The sequence below is a fragment of the Oratosquilla oratoria genome, chromosome 1, assembly GCF_046742065.1.
Source record: "Oratosquilla oratoria isolate Oo_2021 chromosome 1, ASM4674206v1, whole genome shotgun sequence".
Classification (NCBI taxonomy): domain Eukaryota; kingdom Metazoa; phylum Arthropoda; class Malacostraca; order Stomatopoda; family Squillidae; genus Oratosquilla; species Oratosquilla oratoria.
In genome coordinates, this window is record NC_134777.1 from 127,113,862 (window position 1) to 127,131,361 (window position 17,500).

The 17,500-nt window shown below is 47.6% G+C and overlaps 1 protein-coding gene across 6 annotated transcripts in view; it reads left to right on the top strand.

Moving 5' to 3' along the window:
- The window catches only part of krz (beta-arrestin protein kurtz), a 336,006-nt gene that overhangs the window by 151,488 nt on the left and 167,018 nt on the right, over positions 1 to 17,500 (top strand). The window contains exon 1 of one of the 6 annotated variants that reach the window (XM_076187362.1): positions 6,754 to 6,948. The exons of the other annotated variants lie outside the window; for them this stretch is intronic. The gene's annotated coding sequence lies outside the window, so the exon portion shown is untranslated. Of the gene's footprint in view, positions 1 to 6,753; positions 6,949 to 17,500 lie in introns of those variants that run through there. 6 annotated transcript variants of the gene reach the window in all.

Sequence of the window (17,500 nt, forward strand, 5' to 3'; positions counted from 1 at the left end):
ATTTCCCCTTCTCTTCCTCCCTCTCCTCCTTCTCCTCCTCCTCCTACTCCTCCTGTTCCTACTCCTCCTCATCCTCATCCTCCTTCTCGTCCTCCTACAACCCCCTCCTCCTTGTCCTCCTCCCTCTCCTCCTTCTCCTCCTCCTCCTACTCCTCCTATTCCTACTCCTCCTAATCCTCATCCTCATCCTCCTTCTCGTCCTCCTACAACCCCCTCCTCCTTGTCCTCCTCTTAATCTTCGTCATCATTCTTGCATCCTCCTCCTCCTCCTCCTCCTCCTCCTCCTCCTTCTTCTTCTTCCTTCTCTTCTCGTCAGCTTTATCGGATCTCTCTTTCAATCGTCTTCTGTCCTCGCCTAATTAATTTCCTCCTTTTTTCATCTTTTATCTCCATTTTTTGCCGTTATCTCCCCTTGCCAGTCCATGGCTGATAAATACTTGGTGCCTTTCCCTTCCTCTCCCTTCCTCTCCCTTACCTTTCTCTCCCTTCCCTTCCTCTCCCTTCCTTCTCTCCCACGCCCCTCTTTTCCTTCTTTCCTTCCCTCCCTCCCTCAAACTTCCCACCGTCTCTTTCCTAAGTTTCCGTCATTTCCCCTTCCCTTCTTTCCCCTCCCTTCCTTTCCCCAACGCCCCTCATCCTCTTCATTTCTTCCCCTCTTTCCGTCCCTTCCTCTTCCCTTCTTTCCCCTCCCTTCCCTTCTTTACCCTCCCTTCCCTTCTTCCCCTCCCTTCCCCTTCCCTTCTTTTCCCTCCCTTTCCCTTCCCCTCTTTCCCCTCCCTTTCTTTCCTCTCCCTTCCTTTTCCCCAACGCCCCTCTTCCTCTTCATTTCTTCCCCGTCCCCTTCCCTTCCCTTCCCCTTCCCTTCCCCTTTCCTTCCCCTTTCCTTCCCCTTCCCTTCCCTTCCCCTTCCCTTCCCCTTCCTTCTTCCCCTTTACATTCTCCTCATCCTCTTACTCTGTCTCCTCATCTGTTTCCCCTTCCACCCCTTCTTCCTCTTCCTTCGCCTTCTCTTCCTCTCTTCTCTCTTCTCCTTCCTTTCTTCTCCTCTCAGCTTCCTCATCCCTCTTCTCCACACCTCTCTCTCTCTCTCTCCCACCTCCTTACCTCTCCCATAGTCTCCCTGTCTGTCCTCTCCCCTCTCCCCTTTCCTCCCTTCCCATTCTCTCCCTTCTCCCCTTCCTTCCCATCCCACTCTCTTTCTTCTTCCCTTTCTTTCCCTCCCATTCTCTCTCCTCTTCCCTCCTCCCACTTCTTCCCTTTCCTCTCCTCTCTCTCTCTACGTATCCTTCCTCTCCCCTCCTCTCCCCTTCCTCGTCCATTCCCTTCCATTCTCATTCCCATTCCTATCTTTTACCTTCCTTCCTTCCTTCTTTAGTCTTTTTATTCTCTTCTCTTGTAACATTTATTTACGATTGGTGATCAATCTCCACTTAAAAAAGTAATTAGAATAAAAGTAAAAAAAAAAAAAAATGTAAAATATAAAATGGAAATGCTGAACTGATTTGATTTTCGTCGTGAGCTCCATTTCGCTGTCCTCCTTAACTCACTCCTTAACCAACTCCTTAACCAACTCCTTTAAGACTCCATATTGTCTCCAAGGATAGAAGCGCTGGTCATCGCCTTCCCTCGACCTTCCTCTTCCTGACGTCACCTGCGGCCCCCCCCCCCTTCCGCCCTCCTTCTCCCATCTTCCTTCCGCCTTCCGCCTCGTGGCTCCTTTAATTAAAAAATGACCTGATTTCAGTGGAATATCTTGAGTGTCTAGGTGCCCTTCCCCCCCTTCCCCCCTCCCCCTATAGTGGGTCTAGCCACCTACGCTTCCTCCTACCCTCCTTCCCTTCCTTCCTTCCTCCTTCCTTCACGTCCTTCATTCATCATTCACCATTCACTCTCTACTCCTTCTTCCCCCTTCCCCCTTCCCCCTTCCTCCACCTTTTTCGTCCTCTCTTTTCATTCTCCCTCCCTCCCTATCTCCCTACATCTCACTCACCCTCTTCCCTTCGTCCCTCCCTCTTTCCTTCCTCCCTCCCTCCCTCTTTCTTCCCTCCTTCTCTCATTCTTCCCTCCCCCTCTCTTCCTCCTTCCTCTCCTCCCTTCTTTCCCCTTTTTCTTTCTTCCTCCATCTTTCCTTCCTCCGTCTTTCTCTCCATCGTTTCTTATTTTCCTCTCGCTCCTTCCCCCCCTCCCTCCCTCCTTCCCTCTTTATCCTTCCCTCCATCCCTCCCTCCTTACCCTTCCCTCCATCCCTCCCTACTTACCCTTTCCTCCCTCCATACCCATCCCCCCTCCTTACCCTTCCCTCCTTCCATACCCTTCCCTCCCTCCCTCCGTACTCCTCTTTCCCTCCCTCCGTACCCTTCCCTCCCTCCCTCCCCTCCCCTCCCTCCCTCCGTACCCTTCCCTCCCGCCATCCCCTCCCCTCCCTCCATACCCTCCTCTCCCTCCATACCCTCCCTTCCCTCCCTCCCTCCTTACCCTCCCCTCCCTCCCTCCCTCCCTCCCTCCTTACCCCTCCTACCCACCTTACTCCTTCCCTTCTTCCAGCGCACACCGAGACTCTCTTCACAATGGGATCCAATACAAAGTCATACTTTAACGATACTCTCGCATATACGATAATCCATTTTACATTTGCTACTTTATGGTACGCACCCCGACTAACTCCTAACTCCTCGATCCTCCCACAAGACCACATCCACTCCCACGCGCCTTCGTGGGTTCCCATTCTCTTCTGACGATACTCCTACACACTCCCCGATGTTCCCACGCGCCTGTTCGTACTCCCACGCAATTGCCTTGACTCCCACACTCCCTCCATAAATCCCGCTATTCCAGGACGTCTTGAAACTCGCTCACCCACACTACTCCCACACCTCTTTCCCCTCCTCCCTCTCTCTGCTACCCCGCCACCGGCATCCCACATCCTTCCCCCCTCTCCCATATCCGACCCAGTTAGATATGGCGAAATCTTGGCTTAGTTGCTCGATTAGTTGGTCAGAGGGGATGTGTTTGACTGACTTGTTATAGTCTCAAATCCCTCACCTTCCTCCTCCTAATCTTCCTCCTCCTCCCCTTCATTCTCCTTCACTTCCTCCTACCCTTCCTCCTCCTCCTACCCGTCCTCCTCTCCCTCCTACCCGTCCTCCTCCTCCTCCTCCTCCTCCTCCTACCCGTCCTCCTCCTCCTCCTCCTACCCGTCCTCCTCCTCCTCCTCCTACCCGTCCTCCTCCTCCTCCTACCCGTCCTCCTCCTCCTCCTCCTCCTCCTCCTCCTACCCGTCCTCCTCCTCCTCCTCCTACCCGTCCTCCTCCTCCTCCTCCTACCTGTCCTCCTCCTCCTCCTCCTACCCGTTCTCTTCCTCCTCCTCCTACCCGTCCTCCTCCTCCTGCTCCTCCTCCTACCCGTCCTCCTCCTCCTCCTCCTCCTCCTACCCGTCCTCCTCCTCCTCCTCCTCCAGCACCTGTTCCTCCCCCATCGTCCTCTTCCTCCTCCTCCCAGCTCCTCGTCCTCCTTTTCATCCAGATCCTCCTTCGCTCCTATGGATTCCTAGTTTGTCGTGGTCCTTGGCACTTCTTTTTTTTTTTACTTCCTAATTTTGTCTCATTTTGTCTCTTATTTGTGAACCACCTGCTTATCCTTCATTTATAAGGTAATTTTGAAGTTTCTGCATTAATTCGCCTCTCCGTCTCCCTATGTCCACCTTCCCTCTCCACCTCATCACTTCCTCTCCACTTCTCCACTTCCACCCTCCCTCTCCACTTCCACCCTCCCTCTCCATTCCCTCCTTCACCAGCATCCACGTCCTCCTCCACCACCACCACCACGTCCACCCACCCTTTCCACCTTCTCCCTTTCCCTCTCCACAATGCCGATAATTCATTTAATGCACTCCAGCGCACAAATCCATTAACTTTTTTCCTCTTTACAGTACTCGGCAGAGACCCATTCCAGGCATTGGGAGTGAGCAGTACCACCAGAACCACCTCATCCATTTCCTTTCCAGCTTCCAGAACAGCCTCTTCCATTAACATTTTCCAGATTCCAGAACCTTCCAGAACGGCCTCTTCCATTCCATTTCCAGCTTCCAGAACAGCCTCTTCCATTCCCCTTTTCCAGATTCCAAAACCTTCCAGAACAGCCTCTTCCATTAACCTTTTCCAGCTTCCAGAACCTTCCGGAACAGCCTCTTCCATTAACCTTTTCCAGCTTCCAGAACCGCCTATTCCATTCCCCTTTTCCAGCTTCCAGAACCTTCCAGAACGGCCTCTTCCGTTCCTTTTCCAGCTTCCAGAACCTTCCAGAACATCTGTTCTCTTGTGGTCTGATTCCCAAAAACCACCGAGATATCTGGGCAGGTCCTTCGTCCCCCAGGATCTCCCCCAGGATTCCCTGGGAGGTCCTGGGAGATTCCTTGTCATTAGGTCTTCAGTATTTGAGCGATGACATTTAATTTTATTATTTTTTATGTAAATATTTTTTATTAATTTTATTTTTTATTTCAATTTCAGGTAAGAGCCAAGACGTCCAACTGGATTGAGGTTGAGGCTGAGAGAGGAGGAAGAAGCTCCTCTCTTCGGAGAAGAGGAGGAGGAGGAGGAGGAGGAAGACGACACAACTTCCCTTCTTCGAGCATCGGTGCCATTGTGCTTGCTTGGTGAGCCCAAAATCTCTCTCTCTCTCTCTCTCTCTCTCTTTCTCTTTTTCTTTCGTTTCTTTTTACCGCCCTTTCTCTCGTTTTTTCCGCCTCTTTTTTTTCTCTTTCACCGCCATTTCTCTCGTTTTCCCCGCCCATTCTCTCGTTCTCTTGATTTTCTTTTCCTCTCATTTTCTGTATTTCCCACTAGCTTCTCTCATTCTGTCTCTCGCTCGCTTCCACTCGCTCCTTCTTCCATTTTCCTCTCTCACTTCCCTCTTTTCCCTCCCTTGCTTTCCCTCTCTACCTCACTTTCCTCCTCATTTTCCCTCCTCTCTCTCCCTACCCCCTCTTTCCCTCGTCTCTCTCCCTACCCCCTCTTTCCCTCGTCTCTCTCCCTCCCTCCCTCTTTCCCTCTCTTCCTCCTCTCTTTCCCTCTCTTCCTCCTCTCTCTCGCTCATCTTTCTTTCCCACCTCTCTCCCTCCTTCCTCTCTCTCCCTCCTCTCCCTCCCTCCTCCCTCTTTTCCTCTTCTCTCTCCCCTCCTCTCTCTCTCCCTGTTTTCTCTCTCCTTCCTCTCCCCCCCTCTCTCTCCCTCCCTCCTCTTTCTCTGCCTACTCTCCCTCTCCTCTCAGTCCTCTCTCCTCATCACTCTCTCCCGCCTCATCTCTCTCCTGCTTCTCTCCCCCGCCCCTCTCTCCCTTCCATTCTCTACTCCCCTATTCACACACTCCTTTCTCTCCTCCCCTTCCTCTTACTCTCTCTCTCCTCTCTCTCTCCCGTTTCCCTTTCGCCCGCACCTTTCTCTCCCTCCACTCTCCTTCCTCTCTCACTCCTTTCTCTTCCCCTCCTCTCTCTCACTCCTCTCTCTTCCCCTCCTCTCTCTCTCACTCCTTTTTCTTCCCCTCCTCTCTTTTCCGCCTCTCTCCCTCCTCTCTCTTTCCCTCCTCTCTCTCCTTCCTCTCCTCACTTCCCTCTTTTCCTCTTCTTCCCTCCCTCTGTCCTTCCTCTCTCTTTCCCTCCTGTCTCCCTCCTCATCTCTCCTCCGCCTCTCTTTTTCCTTTCTCTCTTTCCTGCCTCCCTCCCTCCACCCCTATCTTTCTCTCCTTCTGTCTTCTTAGCCGTAGCAAGCTGCGAAGTATAGCGTTTATACGCACTGTATAGATGAAAAAAAAATCATTAATCTGGAACTCTTCCACGGTGGGAGACTTTGAACTGAATAAAATCGTCTGGCGGCAGTTTGAAGGAAGGAAAAACGAAGGTTTAATCAACTTCGACGGATTTGAACTGATTTAATGGAAAGATAACGGGGCTGATTGGTGCGTACGTGCGTATTCTGTCGTCTTCACTTTGCACGGAATATCGGTTGGTCAAAACAAAATATGAAATGGCTTTATCCGCTTGATATTGCGGTGCTTGGCTGCCGTTTTGGGTCAAAACCACAGGGGTTAATTTCCAGGGACATTAAATAGAGTGGCTCAGCCCCCAGGGGGTCTTTCTCGCGTGGGGGAGGTACAGGGGTGTCGTCCAACCTCCCTTCTTGGCTGCGCGCGCCACGCCATCTTGGAAAACGCCTTGACGTCATGTCGCCATCAAGGGGCCCCTTAGTGAGCATAGGGGTTACCACGGAAATGAATGGAATATTTTTCAGTTTGGTGATAAAATGAAAGGTGTTATTAGGTGCTACAGAAAGGGTTAATTAGGCTGTTAGGTGGTAAGATCTTCGTGGGCGAAGTGGTCCTATGGAGATGGGGAGCAACGCCAATGATGAGGATAAGAGTAGAAAGGGTCACGTGTCTGTTCTTATCTGCTGTCTTATCCGTAAGCTTTAAACCCTGTCTTGATATAATCACCCGGTTCTTATCACAAGCGTGGTAACTCGCCTCACAGCACAACTGCGGGAGATACAATCGCCCAGTGGCACCTAGGACACATACAGAACACATATATAAATATTTAGTACCTGTGGCAAGGGTAGGGATTTTTATACACACACGACTCGGTGGCGCGGTTGGTAGAGTCCCAGACCGTCACTACGGTGGTCCGGGTTCGAATCCTGCCCAGGGCTGAAAATAATTTCAGTATCGCTGCGCTTTGAGTCGTTACTCCAACTCTCGTGGGCGGGAAGTTGGGTGTGTGTGTGCGTGTAAGATCAAAGCATTACCCATAGATCGGTCATACGAGCTCTGAGCTCTCTTCCGGAAGGGAAATAGCTGTCGATCACGAGTCCAACACGTGATCCAAAGACCAAGGTGTAAGACCAAGGATGAACTACGGATATGAATAAAATCACCTGACGGAAAGTCGGAATAAAAGGTAAAGTCATCTGATACGGAAGCTGGTGGAAGAAGAATTTGTGTGTGGAAATGAATATTGATTGAGTATATATAAAAGTTATCTAGCTTTTATATCTTGTGAACAGGTTATATTAAGTTATACTTGAGACACTATTTCCCTGGAACTGAAAGTTGCATTGCACATGGAATCTTGACTTAGGTAAAATTTTTGATTGAGATAAAACTCTGGAATATGTAGCAGTGGTGATGGAAAGGTGAGAGTTGATGGACAACGGAGATGGATGGATGGATGGATAGACGAGGAGTTGAAAGATTGTCGGTCAGTTTGGTGTGTGAATTGGAATTTTAAAGTATTGAATAAAATGTACAATGACAAATGAGATTGAAGTTGAAAGAAGTAGACGAGAATTAAATAGAGAATTTTAATGTCTTGACGTTCTGACCTTGTGGGTCTTAATCACAATTTTGTGATCAAGCTTGTCGAAATATTAAGGAATTCAAATTCTCCCATTAATATTCGTGTACTTTAGTCTCATTTAAAGTCTTGCCATACTAATTTAATAATAATACTTTATAGTAATAGTATCAATAGTAATGATAATATTAGTAATAATAATGGTACAAGGAAATGATCAAAAGAAATACTAAAGGGATTTATTGGCCAGCCTTCGCATCCAGATTATTGCATCATAAACGAATAAAATCACCTGCCGACAGTCGGAATAAAAGTTTGGGAAACTTTTCATCCGCTTCTTAGGGAATGTAGGCTCTCGTTGGATTTATTTTCATCCATCTATTCATTCATCCAGCTACCTCGTCCCTCCTCTTCTTCCTACTCCTCCTCGTCGTCGTCCTCCTTTGCTTCCTCCTTCTCCTCCTTCTCATCGTCGTCCTCCTTTGCTTCCTCCTCCTCCTCCTCCTCCTCATCGTCTTCCTTTGCTTCCTCTTCCTCGTCCTCCTTTGCTTCCTCTTCCTCCTTCTCCTCATCGTCCTCCTTTGCTTCCTCCACCTTATCATCATCATCATCATCATCATCATCGTCCTCCTTTGGTTCCTCTTCCTCCTCCTCATCATCGTCCTCCTTTGCTTCCTCCGCCTCCTCCTCTTCATTGTACGCTTTTGCTTCCTCTTCCTCCTCCTCATCGTCTTCCTTTACTTCCTCTTCCTCCTCATCGTCCTCCTTTGCTTCCTCCTCCTCTTCCTCATCGTTCTCCATTGTTTCCTCCTCCTCATCGTCCTCTTTTGCTTCCTCTTCCTCCACCTTCTCCTCCTTTGCTTCCTTCTCCTCCTTCAGTTTCCCGAAGTGGCACTGTGGCATTCTCACCTGGCACTGGTGGTCAGGGCGATGGGCGTGGCGCAGCCGCTGCACGCGCGTGCGCACTGCAGCTGTACAAGATGCTACAGCTCACACCTGTTGATCGTGAGTGGCTTGGAAGAACCAAGGGGTTGGGGGAGAGAGAGAGAGAGAGAGAGAGAGAGAGAGAGAGAGAGAGAGAGAGAGAAAGATAGAAAAAGAGAGAGGATGTCAAGGGAAGGAGAGGGTGGAAGTGAGAGGAGGGTAAGAGGGTGGTAGGGGGGCTAGAGGAGGGAGAGGGAGGGAGTGAGGGCGGGCGAGAGGAGATAAAGGGAGAGGGGGATGAGGAGTGAGAGGAGGCGATGGGGAGTGAGCGGGAGGTTAACCGAGGGAGAGGAGGGAAGGGGAGGGGAGTGGAGGGGAGGGGCTTGTCTGCAGATGTTTCTGCTGGTGGCCAGGTGAGCTACACACCGCATAGGGAGAAAATTGAGCTTCCCTCCCAGGTTGCTGATGCTCGTTCCAACAGTTGCTGCTGATGCTGAAGGTGACAGAAGGTAGAGGGGAGCAAGAGAGTAAAAGAGAGAGAGAGAGAGAAAGCAAATATACAGTAGACCCTTTTATTTGTAAACCTAAATTGTTAGTTGTTATGTTTGTACTGGGTGGTAATTCGTCTTACAATAGTCTAGCGTTAGTTTGAATACAATTAAATGGTAATGAGTTGACATTTTGACCCTTCAAGGCTTTCTCTCTCTCTCTCTCTCTCTCTCTCTCTCTCTCTCTCTCTCTCATTTATGTATTTATTTTTATTTATGTATTTTTACTGGGCAGCCAAGGTCATAGCTAGGACCTCAATAAGAACAAAGTCCAGATTTGGACTTTCTGTCTCGCACTGGGCTTAACCACGTCTATGCCCGGCGGCGCCTGGTAGCCCACAAGGATAAAAGCGCCGGTGGTTGGCGCCAAGGAGGAGGAGGAGGAGGAGGCGTCTGAGCGTCATGTTCGTAGGATTTTCCTGGGACGATCGCTTGAGACCATAGATCTCTCGCCGAGAGTTGGGCCTTCGGGGGGGAAAGGGCGGAGGGGGAGGGGGGTGTATTCTTGAAGGTCGAGAGGGGGGTGGGGGGGTTGAAGCCGCGTGTTCCGAAAAGGGAGGAGGTGTTGTATAACGAATTATCGAAAGGAAGGTGTTTTAGGTATGTATTGTATTTGGGTAGGAGGGTATTGTATCAACCGTTGTAGTGTTGGTAATGCTCACACCTACTGTGATTATACAGCACCAAAGAGAATATAAAAAAATAGATAGATAAAAAATAATAAAATGAATAAATAATAATAATCCGAGTGGAGATTAATCTACTGTACAGCTGCAAAATAATGGTACGCGACTCTGGTCCGAAGGGGAGTCACTTCACGAAGAAAGAAATCAAAGAATATTTGTAAACTGGTTCAGTGAGATTTGAGATTGGTGAGGAAAATCCCTTGGGAGGTGTGTTAGTAGTCACACTTACACACACACACACACACACACACACACACACACACACACACACACACACACACACACACACACACACACACACACACACACACACACACACACACACACACAGGGTCGGTTTCAGTATCATGGAAATCCTTCAGTTAGTATCCAAAGTCCTTTTGGGATCCTCCAGGGACGTGTCCCAGACTATGTGTCCCTTCAGTCTTGCTCGCTCCGGAAGGTCTGGAAGAGGACAAGCCCTGGAAGAGGCCAAGGGAAAGAAAGAAAAAATTGTAACTTTTTTATATTCTCATGTTGAAAGTGGTTTGAAAAAATATACAAGCCTAGGAAAAAGAAAAAAAAAATACTTTGAGTTTTATTTATTTTATTATTATTAATATTATTATTATTATTCCTCCTCTTTTATTCTTTCTTCCTTTCTTTAAAGAATACTCTAGTAGGTTCCGTAATTCATTGATTTCATATCATTTCAGTCTATTTGTGTCTTGTTTACATTTTGTTCATGAAGCCAACTCCTCCATTATCAGTTTAAATCATTTACTCTGAACTTGTACCATATCTGTTGGAAAGCTGTACCAATTTATTGATATATTTTAGAAAATATATCATATACATATTTTCAGTACTTTCTTAAAGACTACACACACACACACACACACACACACACACACACACACACACACACACACACACACACACACACACACACACACACGCCTAGGTCTCTTATTACATCACAGTCCAACCGCCACTTGTGCGGACGTTTGGGCCCTGGAGGACCTAAACCCACTTCGGGAATTGGTGGTGTTTTGTGTCCTGCGGGGCCAATTTCTGAAGTGGGTTTATGTCCTCTAGGTCCCAAACGTCCGCACAAGTGGCGGTTGGCCAGTAATGGATTAAGAGACCTAGGTGTGTGTGAGTGTGTGTGTGTGCTCGTGTGTATATATATATATATATATATATATATATATATATGTATATATTTGTGTGTGTGTGTGTGTGTGTATGTGTATGTATGTATGTGTTTCATGTTTTTGTTTAAGCTACTCATAATTCTTCCTTGTAAAGTGTTTGCGCGTGCTTTCGTGGGCAAGTGCGCGAGTGCGCGCGCATACACAAACACACACACACACACACACACACACACACACACACACACACACACACACACACACACACACACACACATTGTCTCTCTCGGATGTATATAGGCCAATGAAATATTACTTCCAGCTTCTCTAACTGGAAAGCCGCGGCCCTATAAGAGCTGGTGGCAAAAAAAAAAAAAAAAAAAAAAAAAAAAAAAAAAAAAAAAAACCATGGGTAGTTTTCAAGGTTACGGAAAATGACACTGAAGACTTGACAGGTCGTTGGTGTCAGGGATGTTGGCACTGATGTCACGGCGTTGGCACATGGCAGTCGGGTTCGGAAACCATGTTGGCACCCGGTGTCAGGATGATGGCACTAGTGTCAGGACATTGGCACCCGATGTAACGACCTTGACACTGGTGTCAGGGCGGTTGGCACTGGTGTCAGGGCAGTTGGCACCGGTGTTAGGGCATTTGTCACTGGTGTCAGGTCAGTTGGCACTGGTGTCAGGGTAGTTGGCACTGGTGTTGGGGCAGTTGATACTGGTGTTAGGGCAGTTGACACTGGTGTTAGGGCAGTTGACACTGGTGTTAGGGCAGTTGACACTGGTGTTAGGCCATTTGTCACTGGTGTCAGGTCAGTTGGCACTGGTGTCAGGGCAGTAGGCACTGGTGTCAGGGCGTTGGCACTGGTGTCCTCCGGGGGGCAGTCGAGTCTGGGCCAACTTTGTATCTAAGGTCGGGAGGTGCCCTAGCGGCACTCCGGCGTCGGGATTGCAATCGATAACGCCACGCAAGCTTTTGGAGTTAGAGGAGGAGGAGGAAGTGGAGGAGGTGGAGAGGGAACCTTGTGCTGTGTTGCCGGTCGTCGTCGTCGTCGTCGTCGTCGTCGTCGTCGGTCTCTTTTGGGGATTATGGGAATTTTTGTTTTATTTTGAGATTTGGTTACTGCCTCCTCTGTAAATGCTGATACTGCTGATCTGAGGGTGATTTTGACGTCTGCAAGACGAGTCGCGGGCATCTCTATCTCTCCCTCTATCCCTTCTCCCTCTCTCCCTCTCACTCCTTCTCGCTCCCTTCTCCCTCCCTTTCTCCCTCTCTTCTCCCTCCCTTTCTCCCTCTCTCTCTCCTCCCCTTTCTCCTTCCCACTCCCTCCCTCTCTCTCTCTCCTCCCCCTCTCTCCTTCCCCTCCCTCTCTCTCTCTCTCTCTTTCTCAAGCAGATGCTGGAGGAAAGGGCAACTCATCCACCACCTGATATGGGAAACTATTGTGCTCGTGGCATCCCGAACCAGACTCGTGTGGATGAATAAAACCACCCGGCGGCATAAGGAAAAAGGAGCACCCGGTAAGGGAGGATTGAATGAAATGATGAATTTTGCAATGGGTGGATTCCCTGGTCACGTATTTTTTATACAAGTGTTTTTATGTTGACGATTATCATGAAAAAAGAAAGTTTATTATTATTAATATTATTATTATTATTATTATTATTTTTGATATGATTTTTAGTGTGTGTACGTTAATATCGGACGATTAGTCAAACAATCTCCTTAATTAACTTGCCCCGAAAAAAGCTGAAACGAGTCGCTAATGAAATTTATTATTATCATCATTATGATTATTTTTATTATCATCATTATTATTATATTATTACAATAATTATTATTATTATTATTATTGCTGTTGTTGTTTTCATTACCTGAGCTTGTAGGTGTTTGTGTGTGCTTGCGTGTCGATGTTGAAGACATTGTAGATAACAAGTTGACTGTGTGCGTGTGTGTGTGTGTTCTTTATCACCCAAGTTGCAGAAGGATTGCATGTCAAACGCCCCTGGGGTTGACATGCAAATGCTTGCAACCAGCAAATACACCATCAAGCACGCATACCAATAGCTTTCATGCAGTGTCCAACAGGAGACTGTGCATGCAATATTGCTATATAACATGCAGTCAGCCATATCATCGCACGCATGCACGCACGCACGCACGTGGGGGGAAGGGGGATGCAGCGGAGTCAGCGGCCGCTTTTGTTGTTCTTTGCTGACATCAGCAAACGACAACTTTATTGCATTTTATTCTCATGCTAATTGCATATCAGGATTTTTGCTCTAACTGTAGCTTCTGTAAGAAGGCAAGTATTAAATATTACAAGCACAGACACACGATCATACACTGCTGGTGTAGTGGTATTTCGTTTGATCGCTAATTCATCTGTCTCAGTTCGGTCCCTATCCAGGCATGGAAAGCATCACAACACTGCAAAGACGTCACCTCAGCTCTAGTGGGCAAGGAGTTGTGTGCGTGTGTTAAAGGTCTCAGCATTACCCACAGATCGGGCCATATATGAGCTCTAAGCTCTCTTCCGGGAGGGTAATAGCTGTCGATCACAAGTCCAACACGTGGCCCAAGACAAACACACTCACACACACACACACACACACACACACACACACACACACACACACACACACACACACACACACACACACACACACACACACAGAAATATATTAAGTTGTAACTACATGATTTTTTTTTTTTTTTTTTTTATGATGATGAATTGGAGAATAGGAGACGGGACCTAACGAGCGTAGCCTCTCCTGTATACTGCAATTAAGTAAACACACACACACACACACACACACACACACACACACACACACACACACACAGAGGAGTGCCTAGCAACAGTAGCACTGTGTCCATAATTTTCGTAGCAGCCGTAGATTCCCGAGGGGTCTAAGCCCCCCCCCCCAGCCCCCTCCAGCCCCCCTGCAGCCACGCCGTGTTGTTTGTTCATTTTGGCTTGGCTTGTTTTTTTTTTATGTTTTGTCTTCATTTTTTTAATTTATGTTTTTAGGAAAAAAGTTATTGTTGGGTATTGGATTTGCGTTTTTTTTGTGAGGAGAGAGCATCGTTCGTAAATTTGAAGAAAGTTGAAATATGGAACAAAAAAAAAACGAATTATTGGACCAACTAATTAGCTGCTCTCTCTCTCTCTCTCTCTCTCTCTCTCTCTCTCTCTCTCTCTCTCTCTCTCTCTCTCTCTTTGTATAAGGATGGAGGGCGGACATATCTGGTGGAGGCGGATGAGGTTGGGTGGGTGGAGGTGGTCTTGGTGAAAGGTGGGGTTACGGGGAGGGGAACCTTCTCAGGTAGTGTAGGAAACCCGTAGCATGTGGTGAGCGGCGAAATGTCCTTCTTCCAGGTCGACACCACCCCCCTCCGTGTGTGTGTGTGTGTGTGTGTGTGTGTGTGTGCGCGTGTGACCGTGAGTATAGTAAAGTTGAACCTTAAGTTACCAAATGGGAGGGATAGTATTTGTGGGCCAGAACCAAGGTACAGGTCACTATAGTGATACACTACCTAGTCAGGTTAAGTAAACTGCATACATCTTGTGTTACGGTTTACGTTCGTCTGCAGAAGTCTCACGGAGTTCAAGTGTCATCCGCTCCAGCGCTTCTGGTGTACATGTACGCACACACACACACACACACACACACACACACACACACACACACACACGCACGCACGCACACGCTTCCGGAGAGCTCTTGTAGCATTAGTTCCTTGGGGCTTCTGAGGAAGCTTCTCTTCCGGTGACTCAGAGGAGAGATGATGGAAGGAAGGCGGGGCGGGAGGGTGGTGTGGGGGAAGAGGCTGGGTAGTGGATCAGGGGTATAAGGGAAGAGTGGATGGGAAGAGGGGGAGGTAAGACATGTGGGGAGTATTTCTTGGATCCTTGGGAACCTGCCTTTCCCCCCCATCTCCCTTATATATATATATATATACGTATATATAGCGCAATCGGTTAAGTTACTATCACTTGTTACGTGCTAACGGAGGTTCTAGTCCTTAGCTGTACCATGTTTCAATTTCTGCATGTATGCCTCCTCGAGGTTCTCTATGTTCATGGCTTAGAATTAAAGTGAATTGTGGTTTATATATATATATATATATATATATATATATATATATATATATATATATAGCTTGAGATACTCCTTTGGTGGGGTCTCGATCAATAAAGATCCGTTTCAGGTGGAAGATCTCTCCCCTTCCTCAGAACTCGATCTAGTAGGACTCGATCTCAGACTCTGAACCTTAAAGCTGAACCTTTAAATTTAATACGAAAATTCGAAGGTTCTTGAAGGAGCCCCGAATCTCCTCGAAGCACGATTTGTTGATTTTTTATTCATTATATATATTTTTTATTTATTTATTTTTTATAATTATGTTTTTATTTTTTCTATTATTATTTATTATTATTTTGTGTGTTTGTTTATTTATTAATTATTTTATTTATTTATTCATATGTGGGGGAACTTGTATCCGGCTCTCAGTTCTCGATGGGAAAATAATATTAAACCGAAGCATAATCTTGACTTCAGAAGCTTAACTCTCCCACCCCCACCCCACCCCCACCCACCCCCTTCCTCTCCTTCCCCAGAATCAATATCAAACACAAACTGAACGTCTAGGTTCTTCCAATGGCACCGGCGAGGAGGAGGAGGGAAGGAAGAAGAGGAAGAAGAGCATAAAGAGGAGGGGGAGGAAGAGAGAAGAATAGGAGGAGGAAGAGGAAGAAGAGCAAAAAGAGGAGGAAAAGAGCAGTCGCCGGTTGTCGTTTCGCCCATATATGAACATGTGAGGGAAGAAATGGGAATTGATAAGAGCATTATGGGTTTGGTCCGGGAACAGGGTGCCAGTTCCCGAGGTGGCACCTCTTGAGATGGGCACTAGGTACGGGCGGTGGGGGTGATGATCCTATCTGATGTCTGTTCAGTAGGACATATACGTGCTGTGTCCATCGTTTTATAGCCGGGTCTGTTACCTCTCTTTTTCGCTCTCTCTCTCTCTTTTTTTTTTTTTTTTATTACTCGTTGGGTCTCTGATCTCTCTTTTTTGCTCTCACTCTTTCTCCTCTTCTCCGTATATCTGCCCAGTGTAGAGGAAGTTTGAGCTTTATTTGTACCGAATTGGACAGTTACGCGGGCAAGTTGGGCAAAGTCCCATAGAAGAAGATCTTATGGGCCGCACTTGACCGAAAATGATGCTAAGACCTCGCTGGGCAAAAAAAAAAAAAAAAAAAAAAAATAGAGAGAGAGAGAGAGAGAGAGAGAGAGAGGAAGGGGAGGCAGCTGCAAAGGAGGTCTAGTACAGCTGCTGATGCTGCTGCTGTAGCTGTTTCGATAAGTCCTATGATGCACAAAAGGAACAGCAGCAGCCGCCAGCTGTGTATAGGGGTGATCTTTCCCTCTCTCCCCCTCTCCCCCCCTCTCCCCCCTCCCCCCTCTGCTCAGCAGGACGCCGTCGTAGGACAAATATTTCTGGGACGAAGCATCTGGGCCCGAGGATCCGGGTTCTCACGACGCTGTCTGGGTTCCTGGTCACTCCCCTCCCCCTCCCTCCCTCCCCCTCCCTCCCTCCCCGGAAACCGGAAAGATGGCGGCTTTCCGGTGCGCCATTTATTTCAATGTGCCGGAGTTATTACAGACTCACCCTCTCTCTCTACTCTCTCTCTCTCTCTCTCTCTCCCTCTCTCTCTCTCCCTCTCTCTCTCTCCCTCTCCACTCTCTTTCCCTCCCTCCCTCCCCCTTCCCCCCTTTCTTCTTCCTTCTCTCTCTCTCTCTTTCTCTCTCTCTCTCTCCACTCTCTCTCTCCTTCCCCTCTTTCTCTCTACTCTCTCTCTCTCTCTCTCTCTCTCTCTCTCTCTCTTTCTCTCCCTTTCAAAAATCTCCCAATTTCAAATACACTACAGTTGAACAGACGTCAGCATGGTAAATTTTATAATTTTCATTCTGCATAGAGACATATTATTTCTTTACTAAGTTATATTTGTATTTATTTTATTTTTAGGTTGGATTTTCTTGCTTCTATTCCTTCTTCCCCTCATTCCCCTTTTTTCCCCTTTTTCCCCTACCTCTCCCGTTCACGTATTCTTTCTCCTTAATATTCTTATGTACTCCTTCTCCCTTATACTCCTCCCCTCTCCTCTCCCTCTCATCTCCCCCTCTCCCTTTCCCCCTCATCCTCCCTCTCCCCTCACTCTCCCTCCCCTTCTCCCCCTCTTCACTCCTTCTCTCCACCCCTTTACTCTCACAGTTAAGACTAGGTGTCAGTGTCACCACTGTCATTATCTTGATTACCTGTTTCCACCATTTACCACCATCACCACCAGATTTCCACCACAAGTATCACTACATACGTCACCACCACTACCACCACCACCACCACTACCACAACTACTACCACCACAAACATCACTACTTACACCACCACCTCATTCTACCATCACCACCACTGAGACCAATAGCATCGTTTTCAATCCCCGCGCAATGTAGGCTCGTCGGTGAGACCCTCACTGGGGCGCTGCCATAGGAACCATCTGCGAAAACGAGTTTACTGGGCACGGATGCTGCCTGCCAGGGACACGGGGCTGGTTATAGGTACCGTGCCTTCATGTGTACATGCATACGTACATACATACATGGATACATACATACATACATACATACATACATACATACATACACACATGTATACATATGTACACACACGCATACATATGCACATATATATGCGTACGTATATATATACGTATATGCGTAATTACGTATTGCGTGGGTACAGACATACGCACTTGCATGTGTACATATGTACGTACTTAACATATTGGACACGCATA